Here is an 18,808-nt window from a genome sequence, read left to right as displayed (position 1 = left end):
TGCGTGCGCGCTTACCTTGACAAAACAGCGAAGAACAACCTTCGTTTACCATACCACCTGAGTCAGGAAATACTTTGTTTGATATACTGTATCTTTCTATAACGTAGTATCGATATACTGTAATATGTGCTTAAACTCGTCAGTCCCATGATTTTTGTTTCATTTTTATTATCTCCTGACGATTGCGTTTGCTTAGAACAGATTTTTCAAACTTATGAAATCACATATAACTTTACCCTAACCCTTTCCATACGAGAGGTATTTCCTACGTTGAATTGACGAGTCTGAAAAGAACAGGACTAAACGCCATCGGACTGAAGGGTGTAAGATCGCACCAGAACCCCTCTCCAAGAAGGCGCGTATTCAAAAACTCTCTTACGATGTATATCCTGTCGTACAATACTTGCTTTTGCAGGAAGTGCTAGGCAAAGGATAATCTGCACTCTCCATGTACTTCCTGCGAGAAGAAATCACAGCTAGGACGGGTTGCTGATCGTGGGTCTACTTGTGAATACGGGCCCCGGGACGACACCTTGAACCGTTTGTGCTATGTGAACGGGTTTTTGCCTCGCCACGGTCGTTAGGTGACGTCAGTAGCACTCAAGGTCGGTTCTGGTTTTGTCGTCATTTCAGCAACTCACCTACATAGGCAGCTAACAGGAAACTTCATAACACCCCTTCCCCAGTGGTTTGCTTTGCATACTGCACCTTTACATTCTTTTGTATGCTGCTACAGCGCTTACTACGTGGGAATGGCCCAGGTTTCAGTGACATCACGTACATAACGCATAGATGCCCAAACAAGAAAACGCTTGAGGAGCCCTTCTTTATGCATCCGGACTAACAGAGCTTCGTTATTTGAGTGCAAAACTACTGGCAACGCCCACTAACCTTCGTAGGAGTCGCGAAATCGGGTCGGAAGTGTATCAGTTTTATTCATCTGTTTCTTTCTTCCTACATCAGTCATATCTCCCAAACGAAAAACTGTACATGAGCTTGTTATGTACCACCACACTTCAAGTCAACCTCGGATGTTTCCTGTCCATTCAGAGCAGAATTCGAGCCACAGTATGCGAGTTACAGCCTAAAACCATTCTATCGTATTCAAATGTCTTCTCGTATATGTAAAATTCCTGGGCTTCATGTTGCCCCAATCCACGTAAGCATTTTATGTATGCTGTTTAAGTACTTGCAGTAGCGATTATCACACAGTTAACTGTCGTTTTAAAGTACAGCTAATTTGTATTTAGAAGCTAGCTTCCATAAAAAGATCACAGACTAAAAAACAATTTTATTCTAAGATAAATGCTAAGATGTAAGGATGGAAAAAGTGCAGAAACAGGATGTGTAAAAGACACAGAAAAAGACAGCGTTTGAGCTGGGAGGAGATTCAGAGTTCTATACTCATTTATTCCATCAGATACAAACTTTCTTGCTGTTTTTTCTCTGTCGTTGCATCATTTTTCTGCAGTTTTTCCATCTTTACTTCTTAATAATTTTAGATTTTTTTTTTATTTTCTTTTAAACTATAGTTTTATTTCCGATCTAATTTCATCAGCATACAAGAGGATACCTGTTCTGATGTGCAATGTGGGAAATAAATCGCTAAAGAAGAGGAGTTACATAATCTTCACTGAAATAAAATACAACCCTCAGAGTGATCAGACAACGTATAAAGAATCCTAACAACAGTAAATTTACCAAATAAACAAGTCTCCTTAAGGTACGGTAATTATTATCATATATTGCTTTGTTTTTCGTTTGTTTTCACTTTATTATTCCCTCAAATTTGAAAATGTGGAATGCTTAGTAGGTGCATAAGTGAAGGGAAACGTATGTACAAGCAATCTTAACAATCTCGTGCACAACTTAAGTTTGGGACAGTTTCTAAATGCGGCACCAGAAGCTATACACAAGCAGTAGTAAAAAACAAAGGGGAGGGGAGCATTATAATCTGAGAAATATTTATAAACACTCGCAAGCTAAAGCTGTACATAAGACTGTTCATAAGTTTGTCTTCATTAATACCGCTACCAAGGGTTTCACGATCAAATTATAGGAAAAAAAACTACGATACTATATTCCTTTCACTCTAACCTGACCTGCAACTGTCATCCATCTCTCCGTCTTGAATGCTGAGTTGTAGCAAGGGATTAACACTTGAATATGATGCTGGTCACGATGAAGTACAACGGAAAGGATGTAAAGCCGTGACATTTTCTTTTTCCGCCACTAAGCTGCGTGAATAAGCTGTGCAAGGACGAAAATCTGAATCAGGTTAAAGGAGTATAGTTAACTGTTAAGCTGATTCTTTAGCTTTTACTCTAAATTTGTCTAAATCTTCCATCTCGTCCTCTTGAATGATGAGTTATGATAAGAGATTAAGAATAAAATAAGGTGCTAGTCAAGAAGTATAATGAAAAGGATGTTGAGCCACAGAACTGTTTTTTTTTTTTCTGTATATGTGTGTGTGTGTGTGTGTGTGTGTGTGTGTGTGTGTGTGTGTGTGTGTGCCACTGAGCTACGTATCATCAGGTGCTAAAGGACGAAAATCTGGATCAAGTCAGACTAAAAGGAGTATAGTTATGTGTTAAAGTGTTTCTTTAGCTTGTAAATTAGTTAGGATTCTTACACAAATGGGTTTCCTGGGCCTTTATCTCCTCACCTCTGATAATAGATGACGCGGATGCATTTCTTTTTTCTTTTTTTCTTCTTCTCTCACTTGCATGATACGTGTGACGGGAAGCCGAGAACGTTACTACGGCGGAATATGTCAGGAATGTACGGTGGCTTTGGAAAATTCGTAGCATCTTTTCCTCGACCATTTATTGTACGCATTTCAACTCAACCTCCTCTTGTATATATGTATATTATTTCGATATTATGATTAAAAGTAATACGGGAATATGCTAAGTTGTAATAAGCAAAATAAATCACTAAAGAAGAAATGTTACGAAGCCTCCACTGTAACGCAGAATACGGTTGTCATTTGTAATATTCATCAACGTTTCCAGCAGCCAAGACTACCTTCCTTACACTTCACGGCCGTTCACTGGAAGTTTCGCAATACCTCTTCCTCAGCCATTTAGTTTGTATATTACTGGTTAATATTCTCCCGTACGCTGTTAATATTTGATATCGACTTGCGTCAGTAACACGGGATCCTGAGGTGTAATGTTCAGGATAAATTGTTAAGGAAAATGTGTTACGAAATCTCCAATCTTCCAACTCTCAGAAACGGCCCGTAAGTAGCACTCCACTTGAAACTCAAGTGGAAGTAGCTTATGTGTTGAGGGGACGGCTCAGTCGGCTGGTGTGGGCGTGGTTGTGGCAGTGGGAGTAGGAAATGAGTAAATGATGCAGGGTACATACTGATAATACTGACTGAGCCGTCCCTACAACACACGAAAAATCGTCCGATATTTAAGGATATGTCGAAGAGGAAGAATTAAGGCCCTGAGAGCTTGTGGGTCATTATTTAGGCAATAGAGGTGGCTTTGTGCCACTTCCTACTAAGCGATTTATTTTACCTACTACCTCTTCATATTCTCTAGTATGTTATTTATATCATTTCAGTATCGACGTAGTATGCAGTGGTAACAAACAAGACGATATTAAGGTGTTACAGACAAAATAAATATTAAGAGGTGCTACAGAATTATTCCAAATGAATCTCTTAGTAGGACATGTTGTGGAATTACCAGGCAAAATAATTACTAAGTAGAAGATGCTACGGAAACACCAGGCAAAATAAACTGCTTGGTATGACATGTTACGGAATTAAGTCAAAATAAATTGCCTAGTATCGGATACTACGGATTTACTGGGCAAAACAAATTGCTTAGTAATAAATACTACGGTACTGTCAAAGACACTTAGAAGAGTCCGTGAATTTTATCAAACCTCTGAGGCAATTTCTAAGTTAAACAAAATCCTTACAAGTTAACTCTTACCGCAGATCGTTTAATTTCGTTTCGTTTTGTCTTTTATTTCGTTTCGTATTTTGTCGCTTTAACTCCTTACAGTACGATGAAGTTTTCTTCAGTTAATTAATCAACCACCAGAAGATTTTATTTAATTTAGGAAGGGTCTGTAGTAGCAACGAGGTTAATGAGGATCTAATTTTACCTTCCAGTTCGAAAACTTTCTTCCAAGCATAAAAATGTAAAGTCACTGGATAGAAGGGGGTTAAAGCTGTGACTGCAAGAGTAGACTATCCCCTAAAAAAATATACAACAAAAAAAGAAGCACGTGGTCTATACATGAGCTCGGTCTGCATCCCACATTACAGGGCACAGTTGGCATCGATACAGAGAGGCCAGCACGTTCTATCTCCGTCACAGGCTTCAGAATTTAGTGTCTAAAAATTGGGTTTGCCTTACTCTTTACTCGTTAGTCTATACTCTAACTTGGCCCAAAATTGCCATCTCCAGTTTCAGTACTGAATTGTAACAAGACATAAACACTGGAATATGATGCTAGTCACGAGGAAGTGCTACGCACAGGGTGTACACTGTACAGTCCAGTGTTGTCTTCTCCTGCCACTGAGTTGCATAATATAATCTGCGAAAGGACGAAAATCTGGGCCAGCTTAAGGTGAAAAGGGTGCGAGTATAGTAGTCTAGCCACACTCTTAAAAGACTGACATAAAAAATGAAAAAGGCATCAAGGACTTAAGAAATGGAACAATTGTGCCAGGTCTGGATCGATTTGGTGAAGAAATAAAGGATGGACACGAAGTGGAAGAAGCACTTGGAAGAAAGAAGAAAGAAACGAAGGGAATATAGCAACTCTTTCCACTTAGGTATGGAGACAATTAAAAGACGCCTCCACAACCATCCCTATTATATGAGACAAGTTTATCGGCTATATTCTAGAGGGTATAGGAAGATTTGTTCCGCTATTGCTTTGATAATTTTTTATGGACTTTTCATCTTGATATTCTCCTATATGTTTTTCATATATTCTTAATATTGTCACAGTTTGCCCCAGTGATGTACAAGAGGATAGAGATGCAACAAGCGGATCCCTTGCCAGGGATGTGACAGCTTCACCGCAACCTGTAATTCCTTTGACGTCACAGGAGCACAAAAGTGACCAAAACAACCCCTTGGACACCATCAATTTAATCTATCTCTCCTTTACATCCACGAATGCACGCTCGCACCAGTTAACGTGTTTGTAAAACTCATTGCACCCTTTCAAACATTTCGTCAATGAAGCCGTCACAGAAGAAAGTGGGGGGAAAAACTCTCCCTCGCCCCCTCGGGACATCAGCCTTGACCAAACCTGAAATGTCAATTGCTGGTCCCCAGTGGTTGCGTGTACAGAGTTTCGTGAAAACGTTTGTCAGGGATAGAAGTTTAGTTGAACAGATACAAAAAAGCGAGTATACTTACAAAGAAATAATTTACAACGCTGGGTGGTAACCGTATAGCCAAACCATATGTGCTTCCTACGTGTCAACAAGTGGGTTGGTGGAGGGTTAGTGCCCCTCCCCGTAAAACAAGTAAGTCAAAGTCAAATGGCCACCCCTTACGGGATTATGGCGTCTGGCAATAGATAGATAGTATAGCCGACATGCAAATAAATCGCCAAGAAGTAGTGCTGCAAAGAGTCCTGTCACTTAGACTAAGACCCTATGTATCTGAGGATGGTAAAGAGTAAATAATTTTCTGGTTTCAGATACACACAGAAAGAAATTACATTTATTTATGCTAGCTTGCATAACAGCTGTATTCTCAAGGTCAAAGTATTGTACGCGCCGTTAATCACTGCTTCATCTTGGCTGGGATGCAACTGACAGTTACGGTGACGCTTGGAAGAACGTAACACTCACATATAAAGTTAATTCAGAAACTTAACAGTTTTGACCCAGCCTGAACTCTCTTCATGTATGAGGGACCTAAAGATGGTTCACAGACCGAAATTGATAGCTACATCAGATTTTTTTTTTTTTTTTTTTTATGACGGGCCTGAAGAGGGTTCAAGTCAATTGTTACATCTAAAATTCTTATATGAGGGACTGAAGACGGTTAAAGTCGGGCCTAACTTATTACATATTTTGAATTTTATATTTGGGTATAATTTTTCCATATGAATAATTCACGGCACTCTTAAATAAATATATAGGACTGTAGTAATATAAATGCAGCTTCAGGGTCTTGAACATTCTTCTTTGAAATATAAATCTGACTGTATGGAAACGTGGCTTTATGTGATACCCTCCTAGCACAGAATACATTGGAGAATCAGCATCACGTGAAAGGTAACTTACAGCCACCTACAGAAATCACGCTCGACTTCCAATGTAAGATGAATTCCGAAAGATCAGAATGATTTACGAATGCGGCGTTTTGATGTACAAATGGGGGGAATGTAGGGTGTGAGCTACAAGGCAAAAGATCAGGAAGAGGTAAAAAGAGAAACAGAAAAAATGAAACAGTTGTGAATAAAATATTTTAAAAACTAGGTTCTGGGGATTGTGTGCTCAGAGGAATTATCAGTCACTGGCTGTCACGTCCGCCTTATATAATGAAGCTGAGGTTGCATTTTTTTTTTTTTTTTTTTTTTTTTAGAATGACCAGCGGAAGGAAAGACAAACTGAAAATAGATGAAAATAAGTTCATACACCACATTACAGGTATTAAAAATCTGTAACAGTAGGGACTGAACTGCTGTGGGTTGAAGTTTGGGGGAAACGAATCAGGAGAAACGAGTTCCAAAGAGACGCTGCTCGGGGAACATAAGAACCTAAGAAAAGACGATAACTTTAGTAGGCTGGATGACCCATGCTAGGCAGCTCCTTTAAAGGGATTTGTGGGGTCAAACGCCAAACCATATCAACGCATAAATTTTGAAATCTTATTTTGTGTATGTTCTTTGCTCATCATGGTAACTGGCGCAGAAACAATTCAGTGTACTGAAGCTGTGAGGAAGCCGTCTGGCATTCCCTTGAGAATGTTGGCAATCTTGTTATGCATCCGTATTTTGATATCTCTAGATACAGAATTTTCGGAAATAATTTATAAACAATCTCTGATTACGATTCATCTGTCTAAAAGTTAATACACTGGCGGATCCACCGTTTATTAAAATTGGGCCAAAGCATTTTTGTCTTAATACTGACTGGCAATTACACACACACACACACACACACACACACACACACACACATATCTATCTATCTATCTATCTATCTATCTATCTATCTATATATATATATATATACCGGTATATATTGGCATCTTGATTTACAACTATAAACTTCACCAGTACACGGAGCAAACTGATACGATGAAAAATGTTCAAAAAAAAAAAAAAACTGCATACTTGTTGCAGAAAAAAAAATAAGATGAAGAAAAGGGGCAAGTTTGTACTCCCTAGATCCCCCCCCCTTCGTTCTCTTGATCTAGCACTGGTAATACACAACAGTGACTCCCATAATTGATACGCGATCAAGCAGGAGTGGATGTTATCTCTTATAATATTCAGCAGTATCGTGCTGCGTGTCAAATGAAAATATTGATTTATAAAATGTCATGCTCTGTGGTACAGTTCACCTTCAGATTAGCAACCACGTGTCACAGAAATCCATTTTATATGATGTCACGGATAAATCACGTCAGCTGTAATAAAACAATCATTAGTAACACAGCGAGTTATTCTTATATTAACTGGAAGATGTCACTCTCCTTTGATGACTTTATGATAGCCATGAATAATGTGTGTCTCTAGTAATGCCAAATAATCTCTTCATTATACCCTTCTTACTCTAACTTGGTCTAAAATTGCCATCTCTCTGAATTAATGCAAAAATATGGTGTCAGTCTGTCTATTTTATGCCACTGAAGTATGTGAAATAAGCTGCAAAAGTGACAAAAACCTGGTTCAATTTAAGGTACTAAAGGTTTACGTATCAGGTATTCTGACACCGAGTATTGAAAATGTTCTGTAGATTAGTTTTTATTAACAGCTTAAGATGCCGGGATATAGAGCTAATGACTTGTGATACGTGTGTTGGAAGTGATTTTGTCGCAGTCACCCCTGATAAACTCTGAGCTAAGGCGCCCGGCAATAAAGACAGGGCTGGGGAGAGGCTACAGCTGTGAGGGCAGTCAGATGTCTGTGCAGCTGTGAGTCATAGTTACCACTCACTCTGTTGACTTTTTCCTGGTTGGAGGGAAGTCGTAGTCCGGGTTTTATATCGAACGAAGACTTGCTTTTCAGTATTAAGAAGAGAATTAGACGAATTCTGAGATTGTAAGAATAAAATTGTCATAGAAGTTTTTCGAGAATGTAAAAGTGTGATAGCGAACTATCCTTCACTGACTCCAATAAGTCTTCGAACTTCCAACTTAACACTGGAAACAAGCATTCATTCGGCGTAAAATCTTTGACACGACCTCCATCCAACCAGGGAGTAGATCAGAAGGGTAAGCAATAGCTATACTTCATGTCTTGTACACCTACCTGACCGCCACATAAGGCAAAAGGAGGCTGAGGTCACGATCTTCTGGCTGACTTTCACGGCCACACGCTCGCCTCCAGTGTCCTGCCAGTCTTGTGTCCTGCCTTCCATATTCCTTGTCCTCCCCAAACATCACAGTATTCTTCCTTATCATACTCTTTTATTCAGTGCTTGATATTACTATACTTTTTTCACTTTAACTTGGCCCAGATTTTCGTCCTATTGCAGTCAATTTCATGTAGCTCAGTGGCGGAATAAGATAGTACTATGACTACATTGTTTCCATAGCACTTCCTCAAGCTTATGATCATTGCCTAGTATATTATTATTATTTATACAAGCCAGAATTCAAGATAGGGAGATGGCAATTTTAGGCCAGGCTAGAGTAAATGGAGTATATACATCAAATATTTCATGTAGCACCTTCCACTGCCACAGCCGGCGGAGAAACAACAGCGAACTTTTTATGGTAATATTAGACCTGCTTAACGACCACATGAGACAAAAGGAGGCTGTGTTAGAGTATATGCGCCTCCGTACCTCACACACACATGTGGTGGAACAGTGACAGTGTGAATGAGGTGGTGGTGGGAGACAGGTGTGGTTGTGGTGTTCCTGTCAGCTGCCAACTGCCTCAATCGTAAAGAGAATATCGATAAGTCAAAGGAATATCTGGGGCTGTGTGTTTTCGCTTCATTCGGGTAGACTGGGTGTTTAAAACGTGATGAAGATGAAAGTAAGGACCATGTTAGAAGGCACAGGAGAAGTGACGAAAAGACTGGTACGGGGTGAGTACACCGATGTGGTGGTGTGTGTTGGGGGAAGGAAGATGGGAATGGGGAGGGAGTGCTGGTGATATAGGACGTGTGTTGCCGGTGTGAATCTACCTTGTTAGTATAATGAGCAGTGTCAAACTGGGACGCTAGTTTAATGAACAGTGCTGGAAATGGAGGCCTTCTCGTGGTGGCACTGATATATATCTGCGTGGCTTTGCTGCCCAGGTTCACAAACGTCCCTAAGTTCTCTATCCGCCGAAAGAATAGTGAACTGAGTGAAAATGTCAGCTTCAGTCCGCAGTTCACTGGGTTCACGTCCATATGAGCATGGTCCCGTAGCAACGACAACAACAATTACTACTATTACTACTACTACGTAAGCCAAGAAACAATTTACAACGCTGGGTGGTAACCACGTGGGTTGGTGGGAGGTTAGTGCCCCTCCCCGTAAAACAAATAACTCAAAGTCAAATGGCCACCTCTTACGGGATTATGGCGTCTGGCAATAGATAGACAGATAGACTACTACTACTGCTGCTACAACTACTACTACTACCACTGTTACTACTACTACTACTACCACTGTTACTACTACTACTACTACCACTGTTACTACTACTACTACTACTACCACCACTATTACTGCTATTACTACTGCTGCCACTACTACCACCAGTATTACTACTACGACTACTATCACTTCTGCCACTACAAACACTACTACTACTACCACTGTTACTACTACCACCACCACCACTATCACTAATAAATTGTCTGAGGCTCGTGTCACCATGGTGATGTGTCACATGACATGGCCGTATTCTCCATTGTCAAGGGAAACTTCATAGTCTGTTCCTTAGCGATTTAATTTCCATTTTATGCTCTTCTTTCTGTATGTTATGTATTTCTACCTAATACTGACACAGTCTGCGCCAACAATCTTAGGAAGCAGATTAATAATGTATGACTTTCAAAATACTATAAGTGGATTATTAATGTACGACCTACAAAATAAACCGCTGAGTAAGTGATGTTACGATACATCCGAAAGTTATTTAGAATTACAGCCCTGATACTAAACTCAAAAGCTTTCAGGAAAATGGGAAGTAAATTAGTGAAGGCTTCTTAATTATTCAAAAAGAATACAAATTACCTATCACATTAACAAAGAAACTGTGAAACAATAATTTTCTAAAATAAATGCGTTAGCTGAAAAAAAAAAAAAAAGTGGATTTCTACCATGACGAAGATCCCTAACCCCTTTTTATCTCAGCCGATGTCATGTTTAGTTAGGCTGGAGGTTCGATTTGACTAGTGACCAAGGAGATTTCATTCCTACCTCACAACTAAGACTCTTCCAGTTTCATGCAACCACGGCTCAGTATTCATATTGAGAGTGGTCCAGTTCTGTCAGGTAAAAACAAGCTGACGGTGCGAATATGAGGCTTGTTTAGCTACATCTGCACCTGTCCTGGTATGGAGGCGGGGGGGGGGGGGGAAGGGATGGTAAAGAAGGAATGGGGGTAAGGAGAAAGAAGGTGGTGAGGGGTAGAGAGGGTTATGAGGGGAAAGAAGGGTGGTAAGGGGGAGAGAGGAAGTGGGGTGGTAACGGGGAGAGGGAAAGAGGGGCGATAATGGGGAAGAGGGTCGGTAAGAGGGCGAAAATGGGACAGAGGATGGTGAGGGGGAAGAAGGGGTTAAGAGGACAAGAGGTGAAGAGGTTGCATTGATATATGGGTCGTATTCTAAACGGCTTTGGATATTTCTGAACATCTCTTCCTTAACGATGTGCTATCCATAGTACAGTTCAATGTCCCCTTGTACAATAGCCCCCACTTATACGGTAAGTACTACATGGGATGATGTGTCAGGGATCTTATGTGGCACAAGTGTACTCGTTTATTTTATGCCTGTCGTCTCCTGTGGTGTGACTATAATAATGCCATTGTTTCACCACAGCAGACGTGAGACATAAGCAAATACACTATTATAGTGACACATAAGATCTCGAAATGGACGAGGATGTACATAACTCAAGCAGACTTTGTCGACAGTACATAATATAAATGTCATATAACTGAATGTTAAGGTGTAATATACAAAATAAATCGATCTTATACGTCCGATTGCGACCTCAGAGTGAGGAAGCTCTCAGATGTATTCTGGCCTGTCATGCTGTCTGGGGATCTGTTATACTGTTTAGGTAGCCGGGTCGGGAACATTAACCCACTGAGCCTAGGGACTTTTTTTTATTTTCATTACAGTTTTGTCATTTGATGATTTTATCCACCTGTGGACAGATTTTTCGAACTGAAAGGGTTAGATGTAGCCGTAGTAATCTCCTTCAGTGAAAAGGGCCTTTCGTAGACTGAATGAAAATCGCGTGACAGCAGCAAGAATGGGCTAGAGAGGATGTCACAAGAACTAAATGGGTTGTCATTCATTAAGATATCGTCTTTTATATTACGTTTCTTTTTATTTATGCTAACATTTGAAATTGTATTCAGCTTAAAAGAACTCTCTGGTAGTGTAGGAGTTAATGAACGCTGTATCTAACCCCTCCAGGTCGAAAGGTCTGACTAAGTTGAGTAAAATCCTCATGAGAGAGCACGACGAACATATACTGTACATTCCGCCTTGGGGGTGAAGGAGTTAAAGTCACTTATGGTGATGCAGAAACGAGCAATTGGCCTACGTGCTACTGAAGGATTGCAAATAAATGGACGTACTAGTGAAGTATATTATAAACACAAAATTCTTAAACTGCAAGACATTAACACACTTAGGCTCCTATGACTCTCTTTCAGCTGAATATAACTGCCTGGCATCATCTGGAAAAAAAAAAAATAGAACGCTATGGGCCACACAAAATGGGACACATGACTATCCCGACAATTGGTAACTGCACCAACACTCTCAAACTCCCATGACTCACTCTTGGCAGAATAAAATCGTCTGGTGTCAGTCGGAATAGGACAATAGAGTTGGTTGGACCATGAGAAGATTAATGGTACCAATATTAACGCTCACTCGCTTCCATCCTCACTCCGAATTAAAAAAAAAAAAAACTTGTGTGGCATTAGCTGTAAAAGAACACTAGTGTTGCTTCGACCGTGAGAGGGTTAAAATACATAATAATAACAGCCATTATCACAGTTACAGCAGGTGAAAACTATCACTCAATCACTTAAATCCTATGACGTGTTTTTATATCTTATACTTAGCTACTACCTTCTGGCGATTTCATTCACCACAATGCAAACTTTTCGAACTTATGGGGTTTACATAGAGCCTTCATTTACCCCTTCACTACCAGGGAGCTTTCTTAACCACTCCAGTCTAGGGACGTCTTTTTATACTCTAATTTTGCTGTATTCAGATGATTTTATTCAGCGTATGGGGTACATATCGAACTGGTGGGGTTAGCTACAGCCTCCATTAACCTCTTCACAAATTGGGGACTCTCAGTAAATAAAAATCGACTGGGAGAGAATAAATTTAAACATGTTGTGGAACTGAAGACGTTAATCTGAATTAAATCGTCTGACAGCAGCAATATGTGAGTGGCTTCCTCTGAATGAAGGACTTTAAAGTTTCGAAAGGCCACTAAAGAGGTATATATATATATATATATATATATATATATATATATATATATATATATATATATATATATATATATATATATATATAAGCTGTATAAAAAGATATATATTGGCCTCATCCAACTGTGTACTATGTTTAATACGTCTGATTTCCCCATTTAGCACTCTGACGTGTGTGTGTGTGTGTGTGTGTGTGTGTGTGTGTGTTTTACTCCAAGTCTCTCTCTCTCTCTCTCTCTCTCTCTCTCTCTCTCTCTCTCTCTCTCTCTCTCTCTCTCTCTCTCTCTCTCTCTCTCTCTGTGTGTGTGTGTGTGTGTGTGTGTGTGTGTGTGTGTGTGTGTGTGTGTGTACTACCCCAACTAAATTATGCATCTCCTCTCCCACAGGTGTGTTCAGAACCAACCCTCTACGACTACCTAGTAAATTCCTGGCCTACTCTTTCCTGAATTACACCCCAGGTTTGTATAGTCAGTCTTTTTCTTTACTTTCACCACCTTTTCTTCTTTAAAGCTCATATCCCCTCCCCCTTTCTCTCTCCTTTCAACACTTTTCTGCTTTCTTATATCACCTACTTCTCCTTCTTTACTTTCAACACTTTTTTCTTCCTTATTGTAGATGCCTCTCTTTAATTTCACCACTTTGGTTTACTTTCAACATTTTTTTTTTCTTTACAGGATCTACATTTCGTTCTTTCATCACTTTTCTTAATAGTTCCTGTCTCTGGTCCCTACCTCTCCTTATTTCTTAATTCAGCCCCCTTTCCTTCCTTATTCATATTTCGCTTTCTTTAATTTCAACGCTCTTTTTCTTCCTCGTAGTCCCTGCCTCTCTTCCTATACTTTCAGCCTTTTTTCTTCTTTATAATTCCTACCTCTCCTATTTTACTTTCAGTATTCTTTTTCTACCGTATAGTTCTTACCTCTATTTTCAACACCCAATTTCTTCCTTACAGTTCGTACTTCTCGTTACATACAACACAGATAGACAGATTGACAGACAGACAAACGGACAGACACAGATGAATAGATATAGACAGATACAGATAGATATACAGACAGACAGATACACAGACAGACAGATAGTTATTCCAGGTATAATTCTGAGGGGAGGGAAAAAAAATGCCAAGTCAACGTGGTCCATTTCTCAACCTCTGTGGAGCTGCAGTTACTGATGAATGATGACCCATGGGGCTTAAATGATTTCCCACATAATTCACCCATAAGAACATCAGCAAATGTAGCTCCATAACAGTTGATTAAGTAGTGACGTTCTTTTTACTCCAGATCAACCTATTAATCGCTTAAGTTTGGAGATCGAGTCCTGGCCATTCTGTGTACCGTTTTTACACTTTTCTTACCCATGAAAGTCTAGGTTAAGTTACGTTTGTTGTCTTAATATCAGGTTAGGTTAGTTTCTTAGTCAATTAGGCTAGGTTAATCTGTTAGGTTAGGTTAAGTTAAGTTGGGTTAGGTTAGAGTAGGACAGAATAGCTTAAGTTAGGTTAAAATAGAAAAGGATGTAAGAATGATCATCCAGGGAATATCAAACTTAGCGCGTAGTGCAAAAATGATATGCTGTACAGAACGGAGATGATCTGAAACTTCGTCCAAACAGTAGCCTATCCTCCAAAAATCCTTCCCATTCTTATTTTAGAGGAGATTTTCGTCCATTTGAAGCCTATTTTCCTTACCTAAATCCCATAATAAAACAATAATATGGCCCTGCATCCTTTCCACACCACTTTTTCGAGATTAGTACCATTTTCCAGTGTTAATCTCTTCTTAGGCTATACCCTAGCATTTATGATAAAGAGCAAATTATACCTGTAGTTCTTTCACCTTAACTTGGACCAGATTTTCGTCCTTTTGTAGCTTATTTTGCGTGGTTTAGTGGCAGAAAGACAATATCATGGCTCTGCATTCTTTTCATAGATCTTTTTGACTTAGCTTATATTCTAGTGCTAATCTGTTGTTACACCTCAGCACTAAAGATAGGAAGATGGCAATTTTAGGCCAAGTTAGAGTAAAATGAGTCACAGGAAACCATCAGGCTTGTCAATCAGTGTACAGTCATCTTAGGAGGAAGTAGGTAACACTACACTGAGTGGATGATGATTGCCACCACCTACCACCAATGGCAAAGAGGATAAAATCGAAGGTTAACTAAGTCAGATATATGGATAGGAGGAGATGATTTATGATCTGGAAATGACGTTCATGTGACAAAAGACATAAGACGATAGACAAGAAATGAAAAAGAGGGGAGATTCACGTAAAATAATAATTGATGGTGGGGTTCTACAGTCAAGCCACGTGTGGGTAGTTGTGTCGTCTATTAACCAGGGAAATGTGTAACGATTGTAGAAGTATGTGAAAGACACAAAGATGTGACTGACAATTTAAACAAAAAGGTGGGGAGGGGTGATTATTGGTTATGAGGTAACGACGGATAATGGCGTACTCGAGGAGGAGCAAGTGCAGTTCCCAACGCCAGTTTTTGCGTCCAGGGGTTGACCATTGAGAAACAAATGGTTTTAAAGAATATAGTTTTTTTTGTGTGTGGCTTGTTACCAGAAGGATCGCCAATTTTGTAACAGTAAGGATTCAAACACTGGGAAAAGATCCGAGCATGGAACTGGGTAGGGAGACAGAAATGTGAGGGGAAAATTAATTGCGGACCGGGCAAGGTGACTTGCGTTTCTATCACCTGGGATGTCTGTATGTCCAAAAACCCATCAAGACTGGGCAGTTTTCTAACGGACGGATAAGCTGAACAGCCACTAGAGTACTACAATCAGGGGCGCACCCAGGGGAGGGCCCCCCCCCTTAGCTCTCTAGGTCGTCCTTTAAAAATTTACATACAGGTATATTTATTTCGATAACAGCAAAACATGAAAAATTGGCAGGTACAAACAAAGAGTAACACCTGAGTCAGGAGCTCTGACTCTAAACCTGCATGTGACCTGACCTCACCTCACTACGCCCCCTCCCCCTTAGAAAATTCCTGGGTGCGGAAGTCTACTCAAGTAATTTCTTATTCACTTAGTCAACACTAGTCCACTCAGGCAAGTTCAAGTCCATTCATGAAACTTCTGGACCATTCAGACTTTAAGTCCAGTCAGGCTATCTCCTCCGTTACGGAATCTCTAGCTTTTCAAGAATCCCGCCTAATGCGCCTAATGGCAACAAAAATTCGTATTTTATTTTTTTTATTACATCTGCCCCTTTTCGCACTACTATTTTAGATTTTGAAGTGTTTTATGAGTGAATATTAACTTAAACAAGCATTTGCTGCTTACTACATCAAATTTTGTGTTATTGAAGCGTCAAGCAATGAGCTTGTGTTGACGTAAACACACAGCTTGTCAGTTCAGTTACGGTGCGGTCTGGGGGAGAACATCGTGATTTTCTGTCAGGTGTCCACTTACTTTCAAGTAAGTGATTATGACATGAACATTGTGACTGTGTATGAAGGAATCATTTTACCTCTGATAATTAAAATTAGTAGTCAGGTGGAATGAGTAATAATGTGCCGTAATTGCAGTAACCTGTCAAAGGAAAGAGGACAAACCATGAGATAATTAAAAGACCCCACCGTTGTATTGCCCTGGTCTGATGTGGATTTCTCCCACTGGAACTAGATTATGGTCAACCTGTGTAACTTCGGTAAAACTATGATAATGTAAACTCAGACAGGATCAGTATTTTAGGAGTGAAGGCAGTTTTAATAGGAATCGCCACCTGGTAACCTACTGGTCTTTTTTGACACCGTGGTACATTATATGCAACCATACTGCATTTGCTCCCTCTGTCAGCTGTTGATAGTTATAACTTGCATTAAGTTTATTAATACTTTACTACATGGGTGTAGGTCTTCCAACTTTCCTGTTGAAATTTGACTTTCACAGGTTGATTAGGATAGAAGTTTTGGTCTGGTATGAACTGGGGGCTTTCAGTGTTAAGTTTAGTGGCAGTTGTAGGTGGTTCTAGTCATAGAAGGTCTGGGAGCAAAGCCCCCTGGTTTGGTTAGGATGGCAACGTTTTCAGTAAACAAGCTTTCGCAGGTATCCAGACAACAACCTTAAGTACTTTAAGGTATCCAGACAACAACATTAAGTACTTTAAAGGGTGTAGGGTATTTATTTACTTTACTGCTGTTTCTCTAGTGGGCAATCTTACCATACCCAGTGGATTTGAGCTATCATATAGTGTATGCCTGTATGTGTTTTTTTGTGTGCAAATATTTCTGTTTTTTATATTTTTAATTTCATTTCTCACCTGACCGACATCACTCAGCCGGCCAATCACAGGGCGATATTTAATTCTGAAATCGCGCTTCAACTCCACGGTCACCACCAAGATGCAATGTGCAGGCTGCATGTTTAATTACTACAAAATTGGGGAGAATTTCTTTGAAATTGTGCAATACGACCATGACAGTCTTGACCCCTATGCTTGGGTTAGGTTACCTTAGGTTGAGATAGTTTAGCTTAGCTTGTTGGATGACCCAAAACAGACCATCAGCGTAAGTTAGCCCTTACTTTAGGTTAGGTTACTTTTGTTAGGTTAGGTTACTTTTGTTTTGTTTGGTTTGGTTAGGTTAAGTGGCAATCAAGAGCTCTCGCATGGTTAGGAGGTAACCAAGATTGTCATAGTCATATTATGGTTATTATTCATTTGCACAACAAATGGGACCTCAAAACACACAAATGAGCTAGAAAAACTATCAGATGGGACCAAAAAAAAAAAAAAAAAAAAAAGAAGAAGAAGAAGAAGCGCCAATAAAGTAAATGTGTACCCCATAAAATAGGTAAACTTTACTCTATATATATGCATTTTGTAGTCTAGAATCTAGAAGCAGTTACATGTGTTGCTTAGTGTACTAAAAGTTATGGTAAAATTATAGTTTCAGCCACAAAAAGAATTACAAGATTTTGATCCATTTTGTGGGGGGATATATTACTCATTTCTAAGACTCTACTTTTGTGGCATTTTTGTCATAGATTATTATTATTATTATTTTTTTTTTCAGCTCTTGAAGATAACCTAACCTTCAAGAGTAAAATAAAAGTAATACAAGAAAAGTGTCTTAGGATTGTACAAAAAAAAAAAAAAAAAAATCAAAATCTCATAATTCTGTTTTTGGCTGACACTATAATACTGTAATAACAAAATTACCTTTCATAATAACATGAGTTGCTAAGAACATGGCTTGAAGTGTTGAGTCACTCTCCTCATATTTTACCCAGATATAACTTTTATTAACCCACTCACCACAGTTGATTTTTTTTTTCAATAACAGAGGAAGGAAAAACAATTGAATAAAAAAAATAATCCATACACCACAGTACAGGTGTCCTTCATTCATAAAAGGTCAGTAGCAGTTGGAGTTGAATAGCCTTAAGTTATGGGGAGAAACCACTCTTGAGAAGCGAGTTCCAAAGAGATGCCGTTCGGGGAATAAAAGAACTCTGATAGTCTGAAGTTTTACAATACAGCAGTTTGACAGTCCAGTGATGAGTGTTACAAGCTGCCCATGTAGCGAAGGGGAAGGCACATAGATGCAACTTTGTTACGTCATCTGAGCATTTTCCATGAAAGTATCTGCAAAATAATGCAAGGGAGGCAACATTCCTTCTTACTTGTAGGGTAGGTAGTTTATTTGTAATAGTAGAGTTATTAATAATTCTAATAGGTCTGTTCTGATTTGAATTTTGTCCAGTTGTTTTAGTGCAACCTCTCCACATCCACTCCACAAGGGTGAGCAGTATTCCAACTGAGAGCACATATGACTCTTGTTAATTATAGCTAACTGCTCATCAGTGAAGAAGTTATGGACTCTACAATAATCCAAGTTTCTTTGAAGCAGTTTTAGGAAGTGATCTGACATGAGAGGTCCAGCTGAGGGCATTGTCAAGTGAAACTCCAAGAATTTCAATACTTTTAGAGAAGGAAATA

General features: G+C 39.4%; 1 protein-coding gene across 3 annotated transcripts in view; it reads left to right on the top strand.

Moving 5' to 3' along the window:
* Positions 1 to 18,808, top strand: part of LOC145407707 (solute carrier family 35 member H1) — a 59,054-nt gene that overhangs the window by 8,285 nt on the left and 31,961 nt on the right. For 2 of the 3 annotated variants that reach the window (XM_080278574.1, XM_080278573.1), the window contains exon 2: positions 13,238 to 13,309. The gene's annotated coding sequence lies outside the window, so the exon portion shown is untranslated. Of the gene's footprint in view, positions 1 to 13,237; positions 13,310 to 16,246; positions 16,285 to 18,808 lie in introns of those variants that run through there. The other variant, XM_080278575.1, reaches the window with a different exon arrangement.

The sequence above is a fragment of the Coenobita brevimanus genome, chromosome 74 (assembly GCF_032717465.1).
Source record: "Coenobita brevimanus isolate Jiangsu-jjx chromosome 74, ASM3271746v2, whole genome shotgun sequence".
Lineage (NCBI taxonomy): Eukaryota > Metazoa > Arthropoda > Malacostraca > Decapoda > Coenobitidae > Coenobita > Coenobita brevimanus.
Note: the sequence above shows the minus strand (reverse complement) of the source record. Positions and strands in the feature narration are given on the sequence as shown.